Source organism: Electrona antarctica (assembly GCF_951216825.1).
Source record: "Electrona antarctica genome assembly, chromosome: 13".
Classification (NCBI taxonomy): domain Eukaryota; kingdom Metazoa; phylum Chordata; class Actinopteri; order Myctophiformes; family Myctophidae; genus Electrona; species Electrona antarctica.
Genome location: NC_136794.1, coordinates 35,189,274 through 35,204,231, shown reverse-complemented (window position 1 = coordinate 35,204,231; position 14,958 = coordinate 35,189,274). Strand labels below are relative to the sequence as shown.

The 14,958-nt window shown below is 42.7% G+C and overlaps 1 protein-coding gene across 2 annotated transcripts in view; it reads left to right on the top strand.

Moving 5' to 3' along the window:
* The window catches only part of tmeff2a (transmembrane protein with EGF-like and two follistatin-like domains 2a), a 365,596-nt gene that overhangs the window by 55,299 nt on the left and 295,339 nt on the right, over window positions 1-14,958 (top strand). Inside the window, exon 3 of one of the 2 annotated variants that reach the window (XM_079517923.1) lies at window positions 1,929-2,012. The exons of the other annotated variant lie outside the window; for it this stretch is intronic. The gene's annotated coding sequence lies outside the window, so the exon portion shown is untranslated. The remainder of the gene's footprint in view (window positions 1-1,928; window positions 2,013-14,958) is intronic. 2 annotated transcript variants of the gene reach the window in all.

Here is a 14,958-nt window from a genome sequence, read left to right as displayed (position 1 = left end):
AACTAATAAATATTATACATGTGAATGTAATCGATGATGTCATATGACATTGGTAGGATATTTCCAACTGTATAAGCAATTGAAATTGTGCAATTAATAACAATATAGCATCTATAAATGCACGAAGTCTCTGTGTGTGTGTGTGTGTGTGTGTGTGTACGTATGTACAGTACGTACATCTGTAATCCACGTAACTCGAGTACCATTCGCCCCACTGACCTCAAATTCGACACACGCGTTACACACCACCACAGGGAGTGCAGTTCCCAGTGTCGAGTCGGTCGGACCCACGGACCTGATCACCCCTATATCTCCATATATGGAGCTGGCCTGTTCTGACATCACAACAATTCATATTTGGGCATGCCTGACACAGAACTTCAAATAGAGGAATAAAGGGTCACATATAGACAGATACAGAAATCTCCATATGTGGGCATAAAAGGGACACAGACAGATGGGTTGAACGGGCACTCTGACAAGGGTACAACGGGTACACGCTCGTATTTAAGGCAGAATTTACACTCCATTGATGAGGATCATAATGTCGGACAACGTGCGTCACTGCTATCAAAACGGTAGCCGTGATCAACGCATAATGCACACAAACGCCACAATATAATGTATCTCGCTGGAGACGGTTTGCGGTAGGTCAGTAGACTGGAGCATTGAATGCTCTTATTAAACATGATGTTGTCCCTTTCAATGCATTGATTGCATTTGAATCCACTGAAATCTCCAAAGGAGGCTTGGAACTAGTAATATTATATTTAGCTCGCATCTTCAAGTTTGCAGAGACATTGCGTAGAACCGCTTAATCAGGGCCGGCAATCATGACTTTCTGACTATGCAATTGCATTTCTTCTTCACTGTTTAATCTACACAGTTCACATTCAAATGACAAACACAGCTCAGTGTTCTGTTGTCTGATTAAATACAGAGTATGGTTCTGATGTATAATCAAGCCACGATTAAAATGTGGTGGGTGTGTGCGCGCGTGCATGTGCATTTGTGAATGCAGGCCATGTAGGCCTATATCCATTTGGGACTCCAAGAGTATACAATTGTTGTTTTCTCTTCTTACATTTTAATTCGATAGTGTAAGATATTCGTTCTTATAGTGTCGCCCGGGGATCCACAGGGGTCCTCAGGGGGGCACCAGGGGGTCAGGGCTCCAGAGTGTGACATATGCTACTTAATTTCTTAAGGTGCGACATGCATGTGGGCGAGTGAAGGAGAGTGTGGCGATCATTTCATTCACTGACAGCACCCCCACACATACATACGCTGTCTGACAGTTGCGTCACAAGTTACGTGGGCTGGTTGGCTGCCAGCCCATAACAGATATGGAACTTTCAGGATGAAGAAGAGAGCTACCGCTACATAAATAAATGGCTCCCGATGTGTGGGCATGATACGGTCATACTATTAACCCAATCTGCCCCACCTGTTAAACTCGAAAGAATAAATAACCGTGGGCGCATCTGTGTGCACATCGTGTGCTGCACGTCAGAAAAACTTTTTTAAATTTGTGGTGGCGCTACCAACTAAAAAGCTTGGTGGCACCAGTGCCAATGTCAGAGTGGAAAGTAAATTTAAAAACAGTGAAATGTTATATGTAGTCTCCCAGACATCCACCTGGCCAAGAAGTTTAATAATCCAATAACAGTAGTATTTGAAAACAATAGGGATAATTATAGCGTTACATTTAGAAGTAATTCATCATTAAGCCCTCTTGGGTAAAGTGTTTCTAGTGTGTGTCCAGTATGACTCATGTTGTTTGAGTAGGTCGTCATGATTACCACCTCTTCTGGGTTGGTTGACTTGTTCTATAGCTACCAATACAGTGAATTAAAATGAATGGCAACAGGATAGTCACGGTCATTTCTATGCATAGAACTCTTATGTTCACTCATTCTCTGTTTCAGCTGTCTAGTGGTTTTGCCGATATATGCTAAACCACCCGGAGTCCCGGACAACGTATCATATAGACAACGTGGGTGGACACACAGGTAATTATGTTATTGATCTTGAACTTCTTGCCAGTATGTGGACGATTAAAATAGGATGTCTTGTGCATGTTGCCACACTGAGCACAATTCCCACAAGGATAATTGCCTAATGGCAGAGGACTCAAAATGGTCTGTCTAAGTATGACCCTGGGAGACTGAAAGTCAGTGCACAAGTTGGTCTCTCAAATTCTTTCCCTGTTTGAAGGAAAATAAGGGTGTTATGTACTGGAACAGTGAAGTCAATTCAGGGTCAGAAAAAGGATTGTATCTTATGAGAATGAGGAGAATATGTAGTGACATTTTACAGAAATTTTCTTTTTTCGTCAACAGCTCAGAACGAGGCTCCTTTTATATGCTTTCTCAATGCATTCAATTGAGTGCCCTCTTTGTGCAGTGGTTCCTTGACATGAAAACGTTTGAGAACCACTGGTGTGAGACACGGACCCTGAGACTTTGAAGCTACATTGTGGGGTATTGCGCTAGTGACATATAGCGTGCGTGCGTGTCTTTGCATACGACTCGGCAAGCAGGACCTTTTTTCTTCTCCTACACCACACAGAACTTCTTGTCAAAAAGGCAGGGATTTATGAGCTGTGTGCTCTGGGGGCTCCTCGTTCGAGGCCAGATGCCTCAGAGATCCAGGGGGTCCCGGCAGGGGGATCCGCACGGAATAAACCCCCATGCACACACACAACCTCTTCCTCTCCCCCATCCCACTCGCCCCCATGGCCCACTGCAGTCATTCTTCATAGTGTCTGGACCAAAAAACGCTGGTGACTGGTCCAATCATGCTCATGCAAAGTAAAATGTGGTTTCACTTTCTGCTCCAAAGAGCAAAGATATAGCTTTACAGAGGTTGGAGTCAATGCTGGAATAGTACTGACCTTGCAGTGGTGGAAAGCAACTTGCAACGTGCATTTACTTAAAGGGGAAAACCACCCATTTTCAACATTTTACTATGTCATTAATATACCTTAGAGCTGTTGTGTGGAATTAATAAAAAAGTCCCCCTATTCTGTGTTTCCTAGAACTGTAATTATGAAAAAAATCATTAACATGGTGAAACACATCTTGATGACATCATCAAGATGTGTTTCACCATCAAGATGTGTTTCACCATGTTAATGATTTCTTTCAGACCTCTAGTTCTAGGAAACACAGAATGGGGGGACTTTTTTTTAAATTATTTCCACCCAACAGCTCTAAGGTATATTAATGACATAGTAAAATGTTGAAAATGAGTGGAATGCCCCTTTAACTACTGTACTTGAGTACAGTTTTGAGGTATTTGTATTTTACTTACTCCAAATATTGCACTTTTTACTCCACTACGTTTATTTGAAAAGGTTAGTTACTTTGTAGGTTTTGATTAGTATTACTAAATTTGCATTAACCAGTTCAGCCCTATACAGTATATATGTGTAGATTTGTACAGCCCATTTCAACAGAAATTCAAAGTGCTTTATAATTATATTAAGACATTACACAGTAAGACATTGAGGCCCATAGGCATTAGGCACATTAGGAGAGTGTAATAAAATAAAACAATACACAAGTGAAGAAAATACAGAAAAAATAGAATACAATTACAGTGCAGAAGAAAATTGAAAACAATCAACACACACACACAGTAAAAGGCAACGGCAAACAGGAACATTTTTTGCTTTTTTTTAAGAACTGATAGTTTGTTCCGAATATTTTGCAGATATGGTGCTGCAAAGGAAGATGGTAGTTTTGTATTATTGTTATTAGTATTAGTATTTGTGTACCGGTATTTATCTTTTCTTCTGTTTTTGTATGGCTTACCAGCATACAATAAGGTCAGACTAAAGAGGTCCTTTGTCCACCAGTCGACCTTGAGGCTTAATCAGGAGTCGTAGTAGCCACAGGATAATCTAAGCGGTGGATATTGCTCTTGTCTTCATGTCTTTATGTATGTATAATTGTCCTGTTCTTTGTGTTATGTCAAATGTGTGTATATGTGTTTTGCATACTTGGCTGCTGTGTCGCAAGACAAATTTCAGTGTGAACTGACAATAAAGTACTATATCATATCATATCATATGGCTTGGTTCAGTAGAACATTGGCTGTCAAACCTTTTTTGATTCAAATGTATTTGGCTGCAGGCCCCCATCTGAACATATTTTGTGCCAGGGACCAGCCCATACAAGATGTGTGTTGTGTTTCAGATATTTATTTATTTTATTCATATATTTATTTATTTATTATTTTGAAAATGGCCAATGCATACAGTAGGGTTAAAGTGTCTCAACTGATTTAATGCTATAAGCACCGACATTGCTGCATGGGGACCCCCTGGGACCCCCCTCAAGGACCCCTTGGGGTCCCTGGACCCCACATTGAGGAAAAACTGCAGTAGGAGATAAGCAGTTTGTTCTCACGAACCGCTGGACCGTTCACCACCACCAAATGTAATGGTGCATGCTGCCAGTATAGGCCACAGAAGCACCCCCACACACATTTTGCTTTCGCATATGTTTTATATTGTATGAAATATGTAACCTTAATCTCATGACGTAAGCCAATGCTGTTCCCACGTGTATCTCGCGATCCTCATGGGCTACCCCAACTTTCAACAAGTCTGAAGTTGTGTCGGGACATTTAGAAATATTAACCCTGCAGCGAAGCCGGGTATAGACAATCACACGCACCATTTCGGAGGCTTGTCGGATCAACGCTATTCTGGCCTCTTGAACGATGAGGAGTGCATCACACAGTGCTGAAGAAGACTATAGTTATTACCGCGTAGCCTCTCTTGTTGCACCAGTACTTGGCTGTGCTGTGGTTTTTGACGAGGCCCTTCACATCTCGAGTCCTGCACTTTGCTGTAATTACGGCGGCACCGTCCCCGTTTCCAAAGGGCACACGTCACATTGTACAATAATGGTGGTCCTTCCTGTTGATGTGCTGTATAGACCAGTGGCTCCCAAACTTTAAGAGAGATTAGACGAGAAAATATTAAATTTAGGAAAAGAAAATGGGATTTTTACTCCAGACCCGTAAAAATTGGTCCATGGCCCACACATGGGACCACTGCTATAGACCAGTGGTTCCCAAAGTGGGGACCGGAGACCCCCGGGGGTCCTTGAGGGAGTTCCAGGGGGTCCCCAGCTAAATGATAGTTACTAACCAAATGGACCCTTATGTGTCAATTGTCACTCTCAGAGTTACATTAACTTTTATTTTACAATATAAATTGGGGTCCCAGAGATATAAATGCAATTAAATAGGGGACCGTAGCCTAATTCAGGTCAAACCATGGGCCCTTGAGATTAAAATGCTTGAGCTGTAAAAATCTGGCATATGTTTTCAAATGGGGGGCCCGTGGGCTAATGAGTGTCAATTTGGGGGTCCTTGACATGAAAAGGTTTGGGAACCACTGCACCAAAATAATGACAATAGCCGCTTGGCTATTTTCTACAAGAGATAATGTTGTATGCCAAATCGTAATACCTTGGACCTTGGAGGGTCGTTTTCCTATAGGGTTGAGTACTGAATACTACAATTTACAATTAATTCTATATTAATACCTTACCTGCTGCTCTATTAATACCAATGCCATAGATAATGCGGCACAAAATCAATTATCGTGATAAGAAAAAGGATCACATACAGGCCCAATTTCTTTATAATCTGGCTGAACCTGTGCATATTAAACACCCCCCGCTGAGAGCCCGTTGCAGACCAATCATAGCACACTCTCTGTACAGGTATGTTTAAGACATTATGCAACGGAACGCAGCAGGAACAGTCTTTAGCGACCACAAACTGCTGGAGAGTGAACACAGCTCATCTCTCCAGTTACACACCAAAACATTGTTTGCTTTGAAGCAGTTTACATTTCCACATCAAATGGAATGTGTTCGCTTTCAGTTCCCATACAAAAATGAATAAATAAATCAAATTTGGAAGCCCTAATGAGAACAGCAATAAACATGCTACAATGCAAACATTATTCTAATACTCCAGGGGCGGTGGTTGTGATGGTGGTTATGGGGGGTACGAATGCATGCCTAATAATCTAATCATACAGTCTGAACAGACTTGATGTATCATAATGAATTTCCCTGTGGAATCCGTGTCCATGTTTTCTTTTTTCATTTTCTTTTCAGGCGTGATACTAGAATAGCGCCTGCATTTGCTAATAGCCAAGTAATACTTTGAGGAGGGCCTCGTGGCGCGCCACGTTATACTCCTGTTACCGACACGTTACCCCCGCGTTTGACAGCATCCGCGGCACCAGGCGGCACGATTCATTTTTTATGCAACGGCGAGATTGATTAGCGATTACGTTGGCGTCACATTCGCTTTCTTTTGAATGAATTGGTGCTGGGCGAAGGCATACGGAGGCCTCGAGGATCTCAGACGTCAGATCCCCAGGCAGGAACGTTTGCTTTGCGGAGCGGAGCGGGGGAAACAAACATGTTGAGTGGTGCTCGGCTCCAAGTAGCAATAAATGTGCTTCTCATTGAGATTGAGGGGAGGGAAGCACATGGTTGCATGCAGGGGAGGTGATGAAGACTAAATGGAAACGTGAAACCGTGGCAGGAGATCAGAGAGTGATTGAAACGGTCACATGGCGGTCACATGGCGCCTAAAGAGAGAGACGTGATCGAGATGCATGTTTCTTATTTATGTTTGGAAATCAATGCATCTCTGTGGCAACTATATATATTTTTTAGACAGGACCACTAATCTCGTCTTTGTGAATGGTACAGTTGATGTTTCTTTGTGTGAAGGCACACAAAGTGTGCCTTCACTTTCATGACCTCCACTGACAAAAGGGCAGCATAATTCCCAGTGTCAGCTGAATTTTTTGACTTTGTCGTGTTTCTTTCTGAGTTGTTGTCACTGCCTCAGCATATGTAAAACCTTTGACCTCATTCAGGGGTTCCCAAATGTTTTGATGCCAATGACCCCCTCCCCCCAAATACACTGTAGACCTTTAGCTATAGCCTCCCCGTTGCCAATCTAAAAGCTCAGAATGTAGGCTATGTTTGTTAGTATCAAAACATTGACAAAAAAATTACATGTCCTTTTCATTGACCTCTTTTCCAATCGCCCCTCCATGGCGGCCCTCAATGTATTCTATTTTCCGTTTGTGATGTTTTGATAAGCCAGCCGGGATGAATTGCCTACATTACAGTATACAGTATATATGAGGAAAACCATTACCCCCCCCAGCCCCCCCACACACACACACACACACACTACATATGATAAAGACCAGACCACGCTATCGACAAACGCAATCGGGCCTGTTTCACAGTGGTTATATTATTGATGGACAAAGCCTGAGCCATGTCAGACAAAACTTCCAAATACAAAGTGAACAACGGTCTGCTCTCTCGCTCTCTCAACTATTTGCTTTCGGTCCGTGTGGCTGGTTTCAATTAGTCTGAAGTGGACAACAGACGAACCAGAGGCCTCCAGGATTTATGGTCAGTGTGTGTTCACACATGTAATGAGGCCAAGGGATGAATAAACACCACCCGAAGGGAAGGCCAGCTGAAGAACAACAGTTTGGATTACACCCCGTGGACACCGCTGCATGGTGGAAGCAGTGTTTTACTTAAGTAGAACTGGCAATGCCACAATGTAGAAATACATACAGAAATACAAGTAGGGACGACCCGATCCCATTTTTTGCTCCCGATCCAATTTGATCTGCCGATACTGATTCTTCCCGATCCGATATTTATATTTTTAGAGAATACTTATGCCATATCATAATAGTACAGTATCCAAAATCACAGGCAATATCCAGTCTAATACCATGATATGAATATAATATTGATACTAGTGATCAAGTCTTTTTTGCTCCCGATCCGATTCCGATCATTTGAAAATGACCCCTATTTCCGATCACGTGATTGGATCGGGACAACCCTATAAAAGTAACAGTCCTGTATTACACATTTTACTTGACTTAAAGTACAGTCCAATTTCACAAATGTTTTCAAAATGTGTCAAACTTTAGCAAGCAGGCATTCTACAAACAACATGGCGCATCGTGACACGTTTGTGAGCTTAAGTACTTTAGATCTGCTATTTACAAATAGCTTGTTTATATGTTTTCTTTAAAAAGTAAAACATATACAGTACTTGCAGATAGGTGAATCGATCGAGAGGCTGCTGTATCGATACGGCATGAATTATCTGGGTGACGCAGTGTTGCCAAACGTACCTCTGTTTAACGTTATCAAAGACCCCCTTGCAAGTTGCAATGCACTCCCTTCCCAGACTGCTTGTTAGGATGTTTATTTTAATTTAAAGATTTTTGAAAGTGCTTTATTGTATTTGTGCAACATGGTCATTATTTTAAATAAACGTTTAATCGAGATATATCGATATATATCATATTGTGGCCTCTGCATCATGATACATATCTATCGTGAGATTGCAAGCAATATCCACCACTACTGGCCTCTGAGATGTAGTGGAGTAGAAGTTTAAACTTTAAAGTATACAAAACAAATACTCAAGTGATACTTAATATCAAGAAAATGAAATGCAGTTAACTTTCCACAACTTGGTAATGAGGCCCGGGGGATGAATAAATAGAATGTGGTGGCGTAAGGGCCAACTGAAAGAACAACAGTTGTGATTACACCCCGCGGACACGGCCGTACCCTTATGTCCAAATGTTTCTCCTGTGTATTTATGTTTTTTTGCTCGTTGATTGCGTGGGCGGCGAGGAGGGATGGGGAGGTCAAGGGTGAGCGAGATGTATCACTCGGCGCCGGTACGGGGCCTGGGGGCGTTAGGCGACCAGATCGTTTAGGTTTTAGGACGTGGCTGATGAGGCCTGACAGACTGCGGTCGTTCCCGAGGGGGGGCAACGGCCGGCTATTGTTCAGCCGGCACAGATGTGGAGAGGCTGAACACAACCATATGCTGCTGGAGGCTAGCGCTCGTGTAGCGTGCGCACGCACACGCAAGCATGCAACGACACATTCGTTCTGACTCAAACTTTGACACACACACACACACACACACACACACACACACACACAAAACCCCCGGGTTGCACAGGGACTGGCAAAAGGCCATCCTGCTGTGCAGGGGCTCTCTCCCACCTGCTTCCTCTAGGGACAGGAAACGCTGAACCCCTGGAACGACCAGGCACCCCGAGCAGCATGTAAATCACACGCCTCGCCTGTCTTCCAAACATAAAAAAGACCTGACAGAGGCTCTGGGTGTCACAGGGAGGGGAAATGGGGGGGGGGGGGGGGGGGGGGGAGTTCAGGGACCAAGCCTGCCCTGCACCCCCTTTGAAGTGTAAACGGACAGATGTGACCAAATCTGTGTGCACCAAACACACAAATTGCACACGTGAAGGATCAGTTTGAACACAGACTCACTTTTTTGAGGGACGCTATCCCCTCCATCATCTGCCCTTTGAAATGTTGTCATATGGCAGCGAGCACTTAAGAAACATGGAGTGGCAGCCAAACAAACATAGAGTGACAGCCAAATCTATGGACTTTTAATTTGTTTAGTTTATTGGAACTAAATGAATGTGACGTCATGTGGCACTGCGGCAGCCAAGCAGAGGCTGTACGCCAAGATCAAATGATATTCACATTTATACTTTCATACTGTACATGCATGTTTTTCAAGTTATTTGTGAGTTCAGTCAGGTAACTAACAAATAGATTTAACCAATATTAGAATGAGAATACAATTATCCAATGTGCATATAATATTTTATCTTGCCGTTCGGTTCTGCTACATTTTCTCCCTGCTCGCCACAATTAAACACCATCATTAAACATTAAGAGCAGGGAGATACAATAGCAACCCCCCATGGGGGACATAAATACCAGAGCCCACCGGTGGTGCTGGGGTGGCGGTGGGAGACAACATTGCATAACAACCAGGAACCATATGCAGAAGGAAGGCAGGAAGAATGCATACAGCAGGGGTCGGCAATAGGCCCACGAGGCGACCCCTTTTGGCCCCTGGAATAATTCATTTTTTTTTTAATTATAATTTTTTTAGGGGTAATGAAAGTTACAGGTATGGTGTGTGCGATAAGAGGGTGTACAAATGGAGTGTACAAATGGAACCAAATGGACCAGGTCCATTTGGTTCCATTTGTACTCTCCATTTGTACTTAAATAGGTCTATTTGTACTCTCTCAGAGTTAAGGTGACATTGATTGAATAAATAAATTGAGGTCCCAGATATAAATGGCATTAAATGGGGGTCAGTAGCTAAACTGGTCATCCTTCAAATTTAAATGATGAGAATCACTGCTAGAGCCCTGCCATATCTTTTCAAATGGGGTCTTGACCTGAAAATTAATTAATTTTACACTTAAGAGTTAAAGATTTATAAGGGTGCATTTGGTTACCAACTCTCCATCATTTAGCTGGGGACCCCTCAAGGACCACTGGTGGTCCTTGAAAAAAACCCACACACAAAAAACCCACATTTTTTACGCACACAGACTCTGTCCCCAGCCTGGTACCCTAGTCAAAATATGGCCCTTGAGGAAACTTAACTCTTACTCCGCTAGCATTTATTGAAAAATTAAAATCTAATTCATGCCAGCATTTTTTAAATTTGTGCTCTTATTTTGAAAAGCCACAGTTCAAGTCTACCGGAAGTAGCTTATCCTAGGCCGAGACAGGCCTTGTTTACATGATCGATCTATGCCGGTGCACTGGAGAGCTCCACATCGCCGGCTCTGTGCCGTCAAAGAAACGCTGTTTTGACCAAAATGCCATCTGGGACAAGGAATAGGAGATACAGGCGATTGAAAGAAACGGATAAAATGGATTATTATGGCGACGACGATCTAAGATGGGCGATCCAGTGCTGTGCTAACAGAGCTAGCTAACCGGCTAACGTAAGTAGCATTATGGCTCGATCGATCGAATGCACTATAAAAGCGCAATTGCCATTAATCTTCGGCAATGGCGTTAAGCGTCAGTATCAAAATTAGGCTTCAATTGACAATAATCTTCGGCAATGGCGCTATAGGAGTTAATTGGACACCCCTGGCATACAGTCTAGGTGAGCTGATTGCCACATCAGCGTATGACATGTGGGTCTTGCAAACACTATACACCCACATAGTAATGCAGCGTATTAACCATAGATATATATAAACACTAGATGGCTCAAGGCGGAGTTTCTGACGTCGTTCACCCGGCAGCCATCTTACATCGGGGATACAGTACAGTATGTTCAATGGCAGCTCAAACAGAAACAGTCATAACTCGCTCAAATCTTGACGGATTTACAAACGGGTTGGTTTATTACAAACGTTGTCAACGTGGCTATGATTCAGGACGCTTATCTGCTGAATGTATTTATTTTATATGAATGTCGTATAAAAGCATATAAGTATGCGGACGTCTCTGACGTTTATAACAAACCAAACCGTTTGAAAATCGGTTGAAAATTGAGCAAGTTATGGTCATTTAAGAGTACATGACCCATAGACCCAATGTTATGTGTCCCGAGGTAAGATGGCCGCCACGTAACGACGTCGCTCTCCAGTGGCCAACAGCGCGGGTGAGCTATCTAGAGTTTATATATATCTATGGTATTAACCCCCTGAGTATGCGCCCTTGAGCATACTGTAGCATGAAGCCACTCCAGTATATCTGACTAAACTACCTCTGCAAGCTATATATGTAACATTTATCTGACTGAAATTGGGGATACCAGTGTTAAAGGAGAATTCCATGCTAGAATGCTTTCTTACCTTTCTTTGTAGTCGTTACGTCAACACCAAAGAGGTCCAGGTGTTTTTGTGCAAAAACATGATTGGCCATTTCCCCTACCATAAGCCCTCAATGAATTGCATTGAATGGGAATTGAATGGGGCTATGGGGTGTTGTGCTAATTCACTTATTTCAATCGAAATAAGTAGTAAAGTGTGCCGCTTGGGATATTATTTACATTATGAAAAGCGGATATATACAAAAACATAATGATTTTGAGCGATGGAAATAAGCAAATTAGCACAACACCCCATAGCCCCATTCAATTCATTTAGGGCTTATGGTAGGGGAAATAGCCAATAAGGAGGTTTTGCACAAAATAACACCTGGACCCCTTTGGTGGGGACGTAACAACTACAAATAAAGGTAAGAAAGCCTTCTAGCATGGAATTCTCCTTTAAAAAGCTCTATATTCGTCTATAATTCATGGCTATAGAGCATTGGTTCTGAAAGTGCAGTCCAGGGACTCCCAGGGGTGAGAACCACTGCTTAACAATTCAATTGTATCCAATCAGGAGAGATAACTTATACCGGGTAGAGGACAAACATAATATCTCCACATTGTGGTAAATTGCTACTTTTTACTTTTTATAGTGTGGGTATTACTACCTTTACTTTTAGTAAATCCGAGTACCTCTTCCACCACTGGAGGTACACACGGGAGTAAAACAGGTTTTTGTCTCCTCGACATTGTAGCAACAAGACAAAAGAAAGGGAAAAAATAGCAATAAATAAATGGAGGTTAGCTGTAGAGTACGTTCAAGATGCAATCAGGCTTTGTTTGGCTGGGAAGCTGCCAGTTTGAGTCCCTTTTGAAAAGCTGTGTTTTTTTTGGGGACAATGAGGCATTGTCTCTGAAGTGCCATTGTGCAAGGCACTCATCTCCAATGCTCCTACTTAGCTGCCACGATAACTCACAATTATGCTTTTGCTGTCGGGTTGAAAGGCGAATGAATGCCCTACTTGATATTACCACACAAAAGCATCACAAGTAGCAGATCTACAAGCTCGAAATGTGGCACGAAGTGAGGTTTTGAGCTTTTAGATCTGCTACTATTGCCGTTTTTTATTTTATTTGAATCCTTAAAAGCAACAGTTTTGGACCATCTTAATGAAATCTATGAAACATAACACAATGTGTTGTGGGGGTCCCTTCTTCACCTCTCTCTCAGCTAAGGGGTCTCCACGTTGAAGACCCCTGCTCGTTGAGTGACATGTTTCACATGCAGCTTGTTTTATCTCTTCCTTTTAAATGTCTACTATCTAGCCATAACTTTGTTTAGACCTAGTCTTTATTTTATTTTATGTCATTCAATGAGTCCATGGTGGGTTGGATTGTTTTGTTTGTTTGTTTGTTTGTTTGGGATTTCTTTCGATAATTTCTTTGTGTCTTCTGTCTTCCAGGCACTGGTGCTTGAAGGCAGAATAACCATTTCAAAACGGGAAAGCATCTGTGTTTTGTTTTTTTCTCGCGTTGACCATTCAAGAATAGCAGATGTGCAAGCTTGCATTGCATCTCTCGCTGTGTGCCGTGCTGTGAGCGTGTATGTACGTCTGCTGTTTCTTAACATGTTTCAAAAATCTTGAAAGTGTGAGAACCACTAGGCCTTAGTTTAGAAAGCATTTTGTAGAATGGTCCTCAGGTTTTAATGGGATAAGATACAGTACTGTAAAGCTGAGTGAAGAAAAGCAAACCCCCAAGAGGAAGCGACAAAGTCTTGTCAGACATAACAGGTGAACAATAGTTTGACGAGCATGGCAATCTCTTTTCTTAAAACTTCAACATCTTGGCAATATTCTTATCTTGTGTTTCTTTCTTTTTTTTTATCTTTTTCCCCGTTGCTGATTTCACTTCCCTGCTACAGTGATAATATAAAAGCGATGAGTTTTGACAGAGTTCAACATGAAAAGTACAACTGGGAAAACATCGCTCTGGCATCTGTGCTAAATATTGAAAAAGACACACAATACCTTCCCGTATAAGCCTCTGATTGTCAACACATTTCACTGAGATGTTTTCTTTTTTTTTCTCCACTATTAGTCCAAGACTAATTGCTTTCATATTCACTGTACTGTAGGCCTATGTCCAAAACATGGAAAGAAAACATATGTGTTCCAATGACTTCTTATTATAATAGTCACAAGCTCTTGACTCAGCATGACACAAATGCATCCAAAGTAGCAGATATGCAAGCTCGAAATGCGTCGCTACGGCATCGCGTTTTAGCAACCAAATGGACACTAAAGGTGGCCTTACACTAGCCGATTTTTTTCAATCTGAAATCTGATAGCACCACACACTACAGGATAATCGGAGCGGGGCAGAGCAAATATCAAACATTCTTGATGTTGATCGGGCCGATCGCGCTTTGAGCGGTCGGGCACCCCCCGAGCGTCAAAAATGCCCGATTATCGTCTAGTGTAAGGCCACCTTTACCCAAGGGGGCAGTGAGGCTATTCAACGTTGAAGCTCTGGGTCCTAGTGGTAGGAGGAGGGACTACAGGCGGACCCGTGGATTCATGACCGGGAAACCCCGTGCAGCTGGGCTTTAACGTTGAGCGCTCGGTTGCCCTACGTCACTCAGGACCTCAAAGTTGAGGTCCGGGGAAGGACTTCCGGCAGTCTTCCGGGTGCTTCAAAACGCCACTGAGCAACTTCCACTGACATGAATAGCTGGGGGGGCGGAGCTTCGCGCCAGTTCAGTCTCTATTATATATATACTCTATGCCTTTACCTGTAGGGTAAGTTGGATTGAGTATAGTATACCATGTCAGTAGCTGTACTAAATATGTCAACCTGTTGATTTAACAACCTGTGTGTGTGTGTGTGTGTGTGCTGTGTGGAGGCGTGTACACATGGTAACAGTGTAGTGATAAGCGACCCCCGGGGGGATTCGCACCACGCCAATGATCTGTCTATTCTTTTGATGCTGGAGAGGCTCATTATGGACATAAATACACACCAGTGATTTTAAATAGGTTCATTAAGACCATATCACGGCAACAGATGATGGCATGAAAGGAAAAGCTCATTAACATGCGTATATAATCGCGGCCGCCATCATCATCACAGAGGTTTGCCGTAGCTCCCCTCCCCTCCACTGAACATGTCAGATTGTTTGCGCTGGCTATAATGTTAAATCTTTAATCTTTGACAGTTTTATAACGCAATCCCGGCGCTGCG